Source organism: Monodelphis domestica, chromosome 2 (assembly GCF_027887165.1).
Source record: "Monodelphis domestica isolate mMonDom1 chromosome 2, mMonDom1.pri, whole genome shotgun sequence".
Lineage (NCBI taxonomy): Eukaryota > Metazoa > Chordata > Mammalia > Didelphimorphia > Didelphidae > Monodelphis > Monodelphis domestica.
The window spans coordinates 304,266,946-304,282,087 of record NC_077228.1 but is presented as its reverse complement, the minus strand read 5'-3'; the positions used below and the strand labels follow the sequence as shown (position 1 = coordinate 304,282,087).

The following is a 15,142-nucleotide window of genomic DNA, read 5'->3' as shown; positions in this document are numbered from 1 at the left end:
GTTATATTGAATATTCTGACAACTGTACCACATGTTTTACTCTCACTGAACTTTTCAACTCAAAGGTATATCTTTTTCCCCACAAAGGTAATTTCATTCTGTTTATATGTGATGACTATTTTGAACGTAAATATCCAAGCTCAAAATTTGCTTCTTAAATTTTTACTTTTTATAAAAATCCATTATTCCAAAGTAGTAAGATATCTCTGGGGCTTGAACAGAGGACCAGAAGTACATCTGACTCTGGACTATAAAAATTGAAATAACTAAATAGGACCCATGAATAAAACATACACAAAACAATCTTGTCACCTGAGATTACATACATCAATACAACAGGATTTGGGGGGGAACACCAATAATTAAGCCTAATGGCTTGGATGCTAAAATTTATATATAGAATATAATATTAATATATAATAATGATAATAAATATATAATACAAAAAAGAAAGAACATTTAAATGCTATGGAGCTACAGTCAGAAAACAAAATTTAGCAGCCACAACATTAAAAAAATGAAGGACATCCTGGAACACAGCATTACACAAAGCAAAAGAACTTGGCCTACAACCACAAATATCATCTAGCAAAAATAAGCATAATTACAAAAGGGAAAAAACCTTTATATTTAACAAACTTAAGGAGTTTCAACTATTCCTAGAGAGAAGCCCAGAACTCAGCAGAAAATATGATCTATAAGAAACATACAAAAGTAATGAAAGACTAATCATTAGCTACCCAAAATGTAAAAATTGTTTGATTTCATTATGGAAATTCCATCTATGGCCTCTAAGAATGGCATCATTGCTTGGGTTATTTGAAGGAACAAGTATGAATGAACTGAAATGGTAGTGGAATAGACCAGGAGGAGATAAGGTGGAATGGCTATCTCATATGGAAGAGAAATGAGTGAAGGAACTGGCATGAAGAAAGGGACACAAGGTGGAGGACTGAGAGTACTAGAACCCAACTCTTTTATCAGACATGGGATGAAGAGAGAATAAAATACAATTAGAAGGGTAAAAATTGTCTTAATGTACAGAGTAACAAGAGAGAAAGAGGATGGGATAAGGAGGGCCTGGGAGTCTTCTTGAGAGACTGAGGGAATAAGAAAAGGAATGGTAGGTGGGGAAGAGTCAAGATGGCCACATAGAAGGAGCAGAAGTTCAGACCTCTGAAAACCCTTCCTTACTAATCACAAATTGAATGCTCCTAGGGGACTGAAATTCAAATCCAAGAACAAAACAGAGCCAAGGAACCCTCCTGCTGGACTCAACTAAAAAGTTATGCCCCCTCCCCCCCAAAGCCAGAATCGGAGAACACTCCAGTTTAAGGGGAAGGCAGAAGGAAGATTCCAGGACTCATCCTCCACCTCACCTAGAGCTCTGGGCCTCTAGCAGCAGCAGGAACCTCTGGGCAGGCAAAGGTGCTGGTCTGGAGGGTGTACCTTGCGGGCAGGGCAGTGCCAAGCTTGGAGCATCTAGCACAGGTGGTGGATAAGGAGATGGAGAGGGAGTTGGCAGCCTGATCAGAGCCATGGAGATCTTCCATATTGCTCCAGCCTTCCAGGAGGTTTTTGGTCTCAGAGCACACCTAGCCCAACCCAGCTGAACTTAATCCCATCAAAAGTCTTCAGAACTCAGGGAAGCCTAGAATGCAACACTGACTGTTGGAGTTTAATCCAATCAAAAGCCTCCAGAGGACAGGGAAGGGCAAACTCCAACACTCCTCCCCAAGAGACTGCTCAGAGAGATCTGACAAAGCTTCAAGAGAGGAGACTGACAGAAAGCCCCAAAACAAAAAAAAATGAGAGGAGCAAGAGCACAGACAAATACGGGGAGCAAAGAAGGGGTAAATATGAGCAAACAACAGAAAAAGAAGAAAGAAATTACAATTGATAGCTTCTGCAAAGGCAACGAACCAAGAACAAACAATACACAGGAGGATTCAAGTAATAAAACAGAAATCCCAGTGAATTGGACACAAGCTTTGGAAGAACTCAAAATGCAATTCAAAACACAACTAAGAGAGGCTGAAGACAACTGGGACAAAAATTTAAAAACTAAGATAAGTCATCTGGAAACAGAAAATAGTGTTTTGAAAGCCAAAATCAACCAGCTTGAAAATGAGGCAAAGGAGATGAAAGATGAGGCAAAGAAAATGAAAGATGACCTCCAAAAAAACTCAGACCAGAAGGAGAAGGATGACCAAAAAGGCAGGGATGAAATCCAGTCTTTAAGAACCAGAATACAATAACTAGAGTCAAGTGACCTCACAATGCAGCAGGATACTATAAAACAAAATCAAAAGAATGAAAAAATTGAGGAAAATATGAAGCATCTCATTCACAAAACAGAGGATTTAGAAAATCGTTCAAGGAGAGACAATTTAAGAATCATTGGTCTACCAAAAGACCATGCCAAAAGAAAAAGCCTGGACATAATAAGACAGGAAATTATTCAGAAAAACTGCCCCGATATTCTGGAACAAGAGGGAAAAGTGGAGATTGAAAGAATCCACAGTTCACCTCCTGTTCTTAATCCCCAACTGACAACACCCAGAAATGTTATAGCCAAACTCAAGAACTATCAGACCAAAGAAAACATATTACAAGCTGAGAAGAAAAAGTCATTCAGATACCATGGAACCACAGTGAGGATAACAAAGGATCTGTCTGCATTCACACTGAAGGACCGAAAGGCATGGAATATGATATTCTAGAAAGCAAGGGAACTAGGACTACAAGCAAGAATCAACTACCCAGAAAAAACTGACTATATTCTTACAGGGGAAAGTATGGTCATTCAACAAAATAGAAGAATTCCAAGAATTTGTAAAGAAAAGACCAGACCTGAACAGAAAATTCGATGCCCAGGGATAGAACTCAAGAGAATCATCAAAAAGTAATTTTAAAAAGAGGGGAAAAAGAAAAACAAAACAAAAGTAATAAACACCCCCCCCTTTTCTAAGAGACTCAATAACTTAAAATGTTATGTATCCCTATAAGAAAAGAGGTCATTGGTAACTCTTAAAAACTGTTGTTATCACCTGGGCACCCAGAAGAATTACACTTAGAGGGAACAGTGACAAACTGTATAGGATGAAAGGACAAGACAGAAATAGGTATATAGATATATGCATGCATAAATACATATACATTTGTGTATATATATATATGTATATATATATATCACTAGAGCTAAATAAAGAGGTTAATACTAAAAGAAATGGGAAAAGAAACAAATGGGGGTAAATTTATATATCACAAAGAAGCTCATGGCGGGAGGTTGGAGAACATCAATACACTGGAAGGGTAAAGAGGTCAGAGACAGGAAATACTGAACTCTTATGTACATTGAAATTGACCTAAAGAGGGAAAAACAATCCAATCCATTGGGGCATAGAATAGATTTGTGCCTTTTGGGGGAGTAGAAGGGTAACAAAAGGAATGCTGGGGACAGAAGCAATATAAGGGAGGGAGAGGGTGGGGGTAGTTTTAGAAAGACTTCAGGGAAAATAAGGGGGATAACAAGAGGGGATGGGGGTTGGAAGGAAAGTAAAATGAGGGTGGGAACTAGGGGGACTGATTAAAAATAAACATTAGTTTAGAAGGCAATAATGATAGAAGAAAAGGCAGGACTAGGAGTAGAAATCAAAATGCTGGGAAATACACAGTAATCATAACTCTGAATGTGAATGGAATGAACTCACCCATAAAAAGCAAACGAATAGCAGAGTGGTTTAGAATCCAAAACCCTACCATATGCTGTCTGCAAGAAAAAACACATGAGGAAGGTAGATATGCATAGGGTGAAAGTAAGAGGATGGAGCCAAATCTATTGGGCATCAACTGACAAAAAGAAGGCAGGAGTCACAATCATGATATCTGACAAAGCCAAAGTAAAAATGAATCTAGTTAAAAGAGATAGGGAAGGTAATTACATCCTGATAAAAGGCAGTAGAGACAATGAGGAAATATCAGTACTCAACATGTATGCACCAAATGGCATAGCATCCAAATTTCTGAAGGAGAAACTAGAGGAACTCAAGGACGAAATAGATAGAAAAACTATACTAGTGGGAGACCTGAACCTTCCTCTATCCGAACTAGATAAATCAAACAAAAAAAATAATAAAGAGGTAAGAGAAGTAAATGAAATCTTAGAAAAATTAGAGTTAGTAGAAATGTGGAGAAAAATAAATAGGGACAAACAGGAATATACCTTCTTTTCTGCAGCACATGGTACATTTACAAAAATTGACCATGTATTAGGGCATAAAAACATTGCAAACAAGTGCAAAAGAGTAGAAATAATAAATGCAACTTCCTCAGATCACAATGCAATGAAAATAATAATTAGTAAGGGTACATGGAGAGGTAAATAAAAAATTAATTGAAAATTAAACAGTATGATTCTCCAAAACCAATTAAAGAACAAATCATAGAAACAATTAATAACTTCATTGAAGAAAATGACAATGATGAGACATCCTTTCAAAACCTATGGGATGCAGCCAAAGCAGTACTCAGGGGGAAATTTATATCCTTGAGTTCATATATTAACAAATTAAGAAGGGCAGAGGTCAATGAATTGGGCATGCAAATTAAAGAACTAGAAAGTGAACAAATTAAAAATCCTCAGATGAAGACTAAATTAGAGATCCCAAAAATCAAAGGAGAAATTAATAAAATTGAAAGTCAAAGAACTATTGATTTAATAAATAAGACTAGAAGCAGATACTTTAAAAAACAAATAAAATAGACAAAGTACTGGTCAGTCTAATTAAAAAAAGGAAAGAAGAAAATCAAATTGACAGTATCCAAGATGAAAAGGGAGACCTCACCTCTAATGAAGCTAAAATTATGGCAATTATTAAAAACTATTAAGCCCAATTATATGGCAACAAATATAGCAATATAGGTGATATGGATGAATACTTACAAAAATATAAACTGCCTAGACTAACAGAGGAAGAAATAAATTACCTAAACAACCCCATATCGGAAAAAGAAATTGAACAATCCATCAAAGAATTACCTAAGAAAAAATCCATAGGTCCAGATGGATTCCCAAATGAATTCTATTAAAACTCAAAGAATAGCTAATTCCAATATTATACAAACTATTTGGCAGAATAAGCCAAGAAGGAGTTCTACCAAATTCATTTTATGACACAAACATGGTACTTATCCCAAAACCCAGCAGATCAAAAACAGAGAAAGAAAACTATAGACCAATCTCCTTAATGAATATAGATGCAAAAATCTTAAATAGGATACTAGCAAAAAGCTATCATCACAAAGGTTATTTACTATGACCTGGTAGGATCCATACCAGGAGTGCCAGGATGGTTCAATATTAGGAAAACCATCCACATAATTGACCACATTAATAAGCAAACTGACAAAAATAAAATAATTATCTCAATAGGTGCAGAAAAAGCCTTTGACAAAATACAACACCCATTCCTACTGAAAATACTAGAAAGTATAGGAATAGAAGGGTCTTTCCTAAAAATAATAAACAGTATATATATGTATGTATATATATACATACATATATATATATATATATATATATAATATATATATATATATATATAAAACCATCAGCAAACATCTGCAATGGGGATAAACTAGAAGCCTTCCCAAAAAGATCAGGAGTGAAACAAGGATGTCCATTATCACCTCTATTATTTAACATTATACTAGAAACACGAGCAGTAGCAATTAGAGAAGATAAAGAAAATGAAGGTATTAAAATTGGCAATGAGGAGACAAACTATCTCTCTTTGTGAATATGATGATTTACTTAAAGAATCCTAGAGAATCAACCAAAAACTATTTAAAACAATCAACAATTTTAGCAAAGTTGCAGGATACAAAATAAACCCACATAAGTCATCAGCATTTCTATATATCTCCAAACCATTTCAGCAGCAAGAATTATAAAGAGAAATTCCATTTAAAATCACCCTAGACAATATAAAATACTTAGGAATCTATCTGCCCAGACAAACACAGGAAATATATGAACACAACTACAAAACACTTTCCACACAATTAAAACTAGATCTTAACAATTGAAAAAAACATTGATTGCTCATGGGTGGGATGAGCTAACATAATAAAAATGACCATCCTACCCAAATTTATTTACTTATTTAGTGTCATACCCATTGAACTACCAAAAACCTTTTTTTCTGAATTGGAAAAAACCATAACAAAGTTCATTTGGAAGAACAAATGATCAAGGATATCCAGGGAAATCATGAAAAAAATGCAAAGGAAGAAAGACTTGCAGATCCAGATCTCAAAATATACTATAAAGCAGTGGTTATCAAAACAATTTGGTACTGGCTAAGAGACAGAAAGGAGGATAAGTGGAAAAGACTTGGGGTAAATGACCTCAGCAAGACAGTCTATGATAAGCCCAATGCTCCCAGTTTTGGGGACCAAAACCCACTATTTGATAAAAACTGCTGGGAAAATTGAAAGGCAGTATGGGAGAGATTAGGTTTAGATCAACATCTCACATCCTACACCAAGATAAACTCAGAATGGGTGAATGACCTGAATATAAAGAATAAAACTATAAGCAAATTAGGTGAATATAGAATAGTATACTTGTCAGATCTTTGGGAAAGGTAAGAATTTAAAACCAAGGAAGAGCTAGAAAAACAATCACAAAATGTAAAATCAGTAATTTTGATTACACCAAATTAAAAAGGTTTTGTACAAACAAAACCAATGCATCCAAAATTAGAAGGGAAGCAGCAAATTGGGAAACAATCTTCATTACAAAAATCTCTGACAAAAGTCTAACTACTCAAATTTATAAAGAGCTAAACCAATTGTACAAGAATCAAGCCATTCTCCAATTGATAAATGGGCAAGGGACATGAATAGGCAATTTTCAGTTAAAGAAATCAAAACAATTAATAAGCACATGAAAAAGTGTTCTAAATCTCTTATAATCAGAGAGATGCAAATCAAAACAACTCTGAGGTATCACCTCACACCTAGCAGATTGTTCAACATGACAGCAAAGAAAAGTAAATAATGCTGGAGGGGGTGTGGCAAAGTGGGGACACTAATTTATTGCTGGTGGAGTTGTGAATTGATCCAACCATTCTGGAGGGCAATTTGGAACTATGCCCAAAGGGCACTAAAAGACTGCCTGCCCTTTGATCCAACCATAGCACTGCTGGGTTTGTACCCCAAAGAGATAATAAGGAAAAAGACTTGTACAAGAATATTCATAGCTGCACTCTTTGTGGTGGCCAAAAATTGGAAAACGAGGGGATGCCCATCAATTGGGGAATGGCTGAACAAATTGTGGTATATGTTGGTGATGGAATACTATTGCGCTCAAAGGAATAATAAAGTGGAGTAATTCCATGGGGACAACCTCCAAGAAGTGATGCAGAGTTAGAGGAGCAGAACCAGGAGAACATTGTACACAGAGACAGATACACTGTTGTACAATTGAATGTAATGGACTTCTCCATTAGTGGCAATGCAATGACCTCGAACAACCTGGAGGAATCTATGAGAAAAACCATTATCTACATCCAGAGGAAACACTGTGGGACTAAAAACAACAAAGGAAAACAACTGCTTTAATACAGGGGTGGAAGTGATGTGGTTGAGGATGTAGGCTGTAAATGAACATCCTAGTGCAAACAACAACATGGAAATAGGTTCTGATCAAGGACACAAGTAATACCCAATGAAATTGCATGTTGGCTGTGGGAAGGGTGGGTGGAGGGAGGAAACAATGTGATTATTGTAACCAAGGAATAATGTTCTAAATTGACTAAATAAACTAATTCAAATGAAAAAAAAAAAGGATTGGTAGGTTAAGAGAAAGGAATAAAAGGGGATAAAAAAGGGATATGGAAATGAGGGATGCCTAGAGGGGATATGTGGGGGGGTGAAGGAAGAAGGGTAAAGTTGGGGGATAAGGAATGGATCGTAGTAAAGGTGAACAGAATAAGAAATAAAAGGAAAGGGGGAAGGGATAAAGGAGTGATCTTTGAAAATTTTGGCCAGTTTTTTAACCAGAAGAGAAAGATGTAAGGATAAGAAAGAAGTTTTTGGGAAAGAATATGAATGGAATATGATCAAAGGAAATTGGACATTTGAGGAGTGATATGGCAGAAAGAAAGGAAGATGGGAAACAGTATATGGAAATGCAGAGCTAGTAACTATGACATTGAGGGTTATGGGATGAATTCTCACATGGGTAGAAAATGGATAGCAGAAATAATCAAAACTCAGGACCTGCTAATGTGTTGTTTATAAAAAATGCACTGAAACTGAAAAACAAATATAGAGTCAAGGTAAGGGGCTAGAGTAAAATATAGTATGTTTCAGCTGATCAAGAGAAGTCAGGAGTAGAGTCAAGAACAATGACAGAGTTGGTTCTAAAATGATTATAATTGGAAAGGATGAACAGGGTAACTATATTATGTTTTAGGAGATTACTATGAGTAATGAAGCATTATCACTATTGAACCTATATGCACCAAGTGTTATGACACCAAGATTTTAAAAGGAGAAACTAAATGTGATATAGATGAAAAGAGGTAACAAAATAATGAAATTAGATTTTAATTTTCCCCTCTCAGAGCTAGATAAATCCAATCAAAAAATAAGTAAGAAAATAGTTAAGATGAATAGAACTTTAGATTAAATAAAATAGATACCTGGAGAATCCTATATGCCTACCTGAAGTTAATGGTAGATATAATGCCTGAGCATACACATAATACAAACATAGTATCTGGTGGGACCACAGTGGCTTGAGAGCATATATAGTCTGTAAGTACCTTACATTTATCATGGCATAAAAGTAACCCTGTATCCCTGAAGGGTTGTGGCACTGGAAAATATGTTCCACTGGGTATGGCCAAGGTGGAAAGATATGTTTTAGAATGAATATAGTCCTGGCAACAGATTGTGTCTATTGCCTAAAGATCAATCTAGCAAAATATGGTCCTAGTAATACATGTCAACTGAAAACCAGACAGACTAAAGTGATCATATTAAATGCTGATAGAAACATGGAGAAATGGGTCTAATATTACATTTCTAGAGTATCTGTGAATTTTTTAGAAAACAAAATGGAAATATACATTAATTGCTGTAAAGTTGTTCATGCTTATTGACCTAGAATTCTCATTGCTAGAGTAAGGCCCCAAGAGCATTATTGAGGAGGTAAAAAGCTGTGAATGTATGAAAATATTTATGAAACCTTCATTTCTTATAACAAAATAACTAGAAATAACACAAATGTGATGAATTAAAGAAATGGCCAAGTAGATGGTGATATTTAAATAAAATTTATTGTATTATGTTATTGAAAAAATATTGAAAATATAAATAACATAAGTGAAAGATTTGAGATGAAAGGAGAATAAGAATAATACAATTATTCTAAAAAATAACAGTCACAAAATCAAGAGAGAAAGGTATACAAGTAAAACAAATCCAAAAGGAACCCAAAATCAAAGAATGTTTATATTAGCATGAATATATAATCTATAAATTTTAAACGAATTGCAAACAATGTTGAGTTTGTGATTTTTCACATAATCTGATTTATGCATATATTTAGTCAATTTTTTTTCTTTACAGTAGTAGTTACTAAGTAAATAATAAAAATGTAAAGAAAAAGATATCTTTAAATTTCAGAGATATTTTCTCTTCTTTGTCTTCTTAATTTTCTGTTTGCAACTTCTCAGTCTTCTTTCCTAGGTCAACCATATCATATCACTCATAAACTAGATATGTACCAAGTCTTTGTCCTTAGGTCTCTTCTTTCTGTACATTTACTCTTTTTTACCTCATTAGCTACCAGAGGGTTAAATATCATCTCTCTGCAGATGATTCCCAAGTCTTCAAAAAACTTAAAGTCCCATAATGACATCATCATCCTCACCATTGTCATAATCATCAACATCACCATCATTATCATCATCTTCTGCCTATAATACGTTTTTAATTTCCTGTCTTCTAGGCATCACAAATTCAACAAGTCTAGAATAAAACTCAACTGCAAGGCCACTATTTTTAGAATTCTTCTTTTGAGAATGCAACCCTCTTTCTAGTCATCTAGGTTTTTCATCTTAGAGTTATCCTATGTCTTTTTCTCTCGACCCCAAATATTTAATAATTTTCCACAATTTATTGTGTCTATACCATATCTCTCACATCAGAACTTTTTCTCTCTAATTTCATGACATTCACATTAATTTAGGACTTCATCAATTTCACTTAAACTATTCCATAGCCTCCTTTTTGGTCTTCATGCTTCATGTCTCCAACATCTACAATCATCTTCCACAAAACTTCCAAAGTGATATTCCTAAAGAATATGTGTCAGAGCATGTTACTCTCCTATGCAGTTATCCCTAGTGGTTCCCTATTACATCCAGGCTCAAAAGAAAGAAAAGCTATCTCTGTTTGGCATCTTTACCATCTGAATTTAACTACCCTCCTAGACTGAATATGCATTCCTTCACACACTTTATAAACCAATTATCTTCTTGCTTGTCTTCATGCATAGCTCATCTTTTGTCTCTGTGCCACCATACATGCTGTTGACCATGCCTGGAATGCACTTCTTTCTCACCTCTACCTGATACATAGTTACTGGAACATAGTAAATACATAATAAATGTGTTTATTAACAGACAAGCTCTCAGAATTCCTTGTGTCCTAAAAAAAAAACTCATTTCAAGCATCACTTTTACACTTTTTCAATTCATGAAGTTGCTAACCTCTACCCTCATTTCCCCTTATGTGTACATTAATATTTTTTTACATTCAAGAAAAGATACATTTTTAAGGCAATTTTAAAAGTTTTTCTTCTTCTTTGGCTTCTCAAGTTTCTAGCACAGTGTATGAACCACAAAAGTCACTTAATTATTGTTTGTTGAATGAATGAATTTAATTAGTAAAATAGTAGAACAGAATAATTACAAAAAGAAAAGATAGGTCTCCACGACACAAGAAAGTTAGTAATGTTTTAATGCATACAGAGAGGAATCGAAATCTAGATTTTTTAGCTCATGCAAAATTCCACTGGGTTTTACATGTGTCACTGATCAAGACCTATTTCTATATTATTAATATTTGTGTTAATGTGATCATTTAGAGTTTACATCCCCAATCATATCCCCATCAACCCATGTTTTTAAGCAGTTGTTTTTCTTCTGTATTTCTTTTCCCACACTTCTTCCTCTGAATGTGGATAACGTTCTTTCTCATAAGTCCCTCAGAATTGTTCTGGATCATTGTATTGCTATTTGTAGAGAAGTCTATTACATTTAATTGTACCACAGTGTATTAGTCTCTGTATATAATATTCTCCTGGTTTTGCTCCTTTCACTCTGTATCACTTCCTGTAGGTCATTCCAGTTCACATGGAATTCTTCCAGTTCATTATTCCTTTGGGCACAATAGTATTTCATCACCAACATATACCCCAATTTGTTCCTTCATTCCCCAATCGAAAGGCATTCCCCCGTTTTCCAAATTTTGCCACCACAAAGAGCGTGGCTCTGAATATTCTTGTACAAGTGTTTTTGCTTATTATATAGATAGATTTTTGGACAGCAAGGTGGCACAGTGGGCAGAGGTATACTCCTGGAATCACAAAAACCTGAGTTCAAATTCAGCCTGAGACACTTATTACCTGTTTAGCCCTGGAAAAACCAATTAACCTTGTTTGCTTCAGTTTCACCATCTGTAAATTGATCTAGAGAAGGAAATGGCAAACCATTATAATGTTTGCCAAGAAAATCCCAAGTAGGTTACAAAGAGACAAACATGACAATGACTAAACAAGAATTAAATTAATAGAGTTCAGGCTGACCATGAACATGGATAATAAATCCTATCTTTTTCATTAATTTCTGTTATTTAATATTTCTCCAAATATGAATTGAAAAAATAATCTAAAAGTTTCCCCCTTATATGCACACACACACACACACACACATACACACACACACACACACACACACACAATGAGGACCTATTCTCTGGAATGCTAGAGTGGTTATATGTATATACTTGAAATCTCTTCAATAAATACTAACCTGTATTTATGTCCTCCTGAATATATTCATCTTCATATTCTTCACTGAAGACTGTTACATGGCTACTTTGAGCATGCTGTAAACAAGGGCTTTCAAATATATTCTTCCAGATTTGAATACAGTCTTCCTTCAGTGGTTCCATACATTTGCAATCCCATAGCACACTTTCCTTTAGCTTTTCCCTTAATGTGATGCACATGTGTCCTGTTGCATCACTGCTGCAGCTTTCCATTCTTGAACCACATGTTTCTTTAAAATTCTCATAGAGCATGAAGCAGTGTTCAGATGCTTGACACAACTTCATGGCCACACTGCAGTCATTTTCTGCTTCGATCTTTTGCACTCTCCCTTCTGACATGCTCCATTGGATGGCATCTGATTGAATACCTGGGGCTAAAGGAACCTCTGAATGTTCTATAAAAATAAATACAATGATATGAATCAATCAATCAATCAACATTTATAAGAACTTTGTGCCAGCAACCAGTAACCCTAAACACAGGATACAGAGAGACAAAAGATAGTTTCTGTCTGTCCACAAGGTGCTTACAATCTAGTAGGGGAAAACAACATGAAAACAGATATATACAAGACTAGCCATATATAGAATAAATGGGAAATAATTAAACATGGAAATACTAGAATTAACAGGAGTTAGAGAAGAATTCAGGGAAAAAAGAATTTTAGTTGGGATTTAAAGGAAGTAAGGGAAGTCAATAAGTGAAGTGAATAAAGAGAACATTCTTGACATGGGGCAGAGCCAGGGAGAATGTGTGGAGTCTAGAGATGGAGTGTTTTGTTCATGCAATAGTCAGGAGGCCAGTGTCACTGCATCCAAGACTACATTTTGGGGAGTAAGGTGTAAGAAGACTGGAAAATTAAGAGAGGACAAGGTAATGGAAGGCTTTAAATACTAAACATAGAATCTTGTTATGGTACTAGAGACATTAGGAAACCACTGGTCTTTACTGAGTAAGTGGCTGATATAGTTAGACCTACCCTTTAGAAAAATCACTTTAGAGATTGAATGTAGGATTGGAATTGGCACAACCTGAAGGAAGGGAAGCCCACCAAAAGCCCAAGGATGAGGTGATAAGGGACTCATTAAAGATAGGTTTCAAAGGTGAAATTAACAGATGTCAGCTACAGATTGGATATGGGGGATGAAAGTGCATAGTATAGGATGATGCTTATGTTGCACCCAAGGGTATGAGAGGATTCTGTTGCCTTCTACACTAATAGGGAAAGTAGGAGGCAGTAGAGTTAGGAGTAAAGATAATGAAATACATAGGTGTAGATCTAAACCTCTTTGATGTTTAACTTTTTGTTACAAAATTATTTGTAAAGGCTTTTTCATGAATAGGTTTAAGAAAATCTACCCTGAGCCATCCTTACACAAAGATGACCTCTGTTTATGCCCTTGACAACTTCATTGCCTAATTTCCCTCATTTATCTTTTCCAAATACTTGGAATTTGATTTTTTATACTACTTACCTTGAGAGCCTCATGATAACTAATAAAATTTAATTCTTATGATCTGTTCAATAGAATTTTTATGTAATAGGTTTAGAACTATGATTTTCTTGGTACAGGGAAATCCCTATGAGAAACTCCCCGGGTCAAAGAAGATTTAACTTAGATTCTAAGAAAGTTGCCTAAGAGATCTGTGATTGGTAGATCATATTGCCAATATATTCTCCAGAATTCTTAATTTAAGACTAGTTACCTATCACTTACATTCTTCTTTCTTTCTTTTCTATTTCTACATCCAAGACTTAGCACCTTTTTTTACAAATGAAGAAAATTAAGTGCTTTCTTAATTAATTTTATCTTAAGATTTTAAACAATTGGTCTTCTCTTCTTTAAAGCACTACTGAAAATCTCCCTATACTGAGATATACCCCACCCATTAGTGTGACCAAAGCCAATCTGAGTTTTTTTTTAAATCACTTAACCAGAATAGACAAATAACAGTACCAAACTGAACAACCTAAAGTTTTACAAAAAACAATGTACTACTCAGTGACTCAAGATTATGTAGTACTTTACTAAGAAGTTGTTCAGTTTATAGATTGAAAGATTGAGACAGTGTTCCATTTTGGAGTAACATTAAAGCCCAAATAAGACTTCTTGGTAAGTCAAAAAGACAAAATTAAATATCTTAGAGGCCAATTCTTCATTTGTGCAATGATGACATATGGTGGTTTTAGAATTATATGTTAGAAGCAATAATCTAAACAATGCGTCCTTATATAAGGTGTCAAGGTGCAATGGCTTATCTGGAAGAAAATATACTATTGGACTGCTACTATATCTGAAACATATTTAGAGGGAAAATTTCAAACACTTTTTTATATAATTAAATTCATAATAATGTTTTGGCTTTAAAGCTTGGTTGAAAAATATAGCTTTAGATTTAAATTACAGCATTCATATAATAAGATAGATGAATCTAACATGAGCCATGGAAGGTGTAGTCATTATACTTCAGGTTGTGGTTTTAGGAAATTTCTACCAATAACACCTCTTCATATAGGCTTGCCTACATATTTATTAAAAGAGCAGGATTATAAAGTACCAACAAAATATAAAGTATTATTTTTGGTGGAAAGAGAGGAGTTCTTAGTTTCAATACTCTCATTGGTCTCTCACAATACTCTCACTGTCTGACTTATACAAGATATTTTTGAAGGAACCAATGAATTTTGAGCAAAAGCATTTATGATTAAATGTCACAAAATAAGTGATGCTAATTGATTCAGACTTTTTGCAACATAATTTCCTCAGATGTTTTTAATATAAGTATGTAATCTACAATGTGCAATGCATTTCAGTGAAATCTGATTTGAGAAATATATGATAAGTTATAGAGCAGTGATGGTGATCCTATGGCATGCATGCCAAAGATGGCATTCAGATCCCTTTCTGTGGGCATGCTGGCCTCCCTCCATCCTCTACCTTCCACTGTCCCAGTCTGTTACTAGAAAAGCAGAGGGACTCAGACAGAGCTGCTCCCTTCCCCTTCTTC

General features: G+C 34.9%; 1 protein-coding gene across 1 annotated transcript in view; it reads right to left on the bottom strand.

Annotated features, from left to right (window-relative positions):
* GFRAL (GDNF family receptor alpha like) overlaps positions 1-15,142 on the bottom strand; it is a 38,300-nt gene that overhangs the window by 12,523 nt on the left and 10,635 nt on the right. The gene's annotated exons all lie outside the window — the stretch shown is intronic.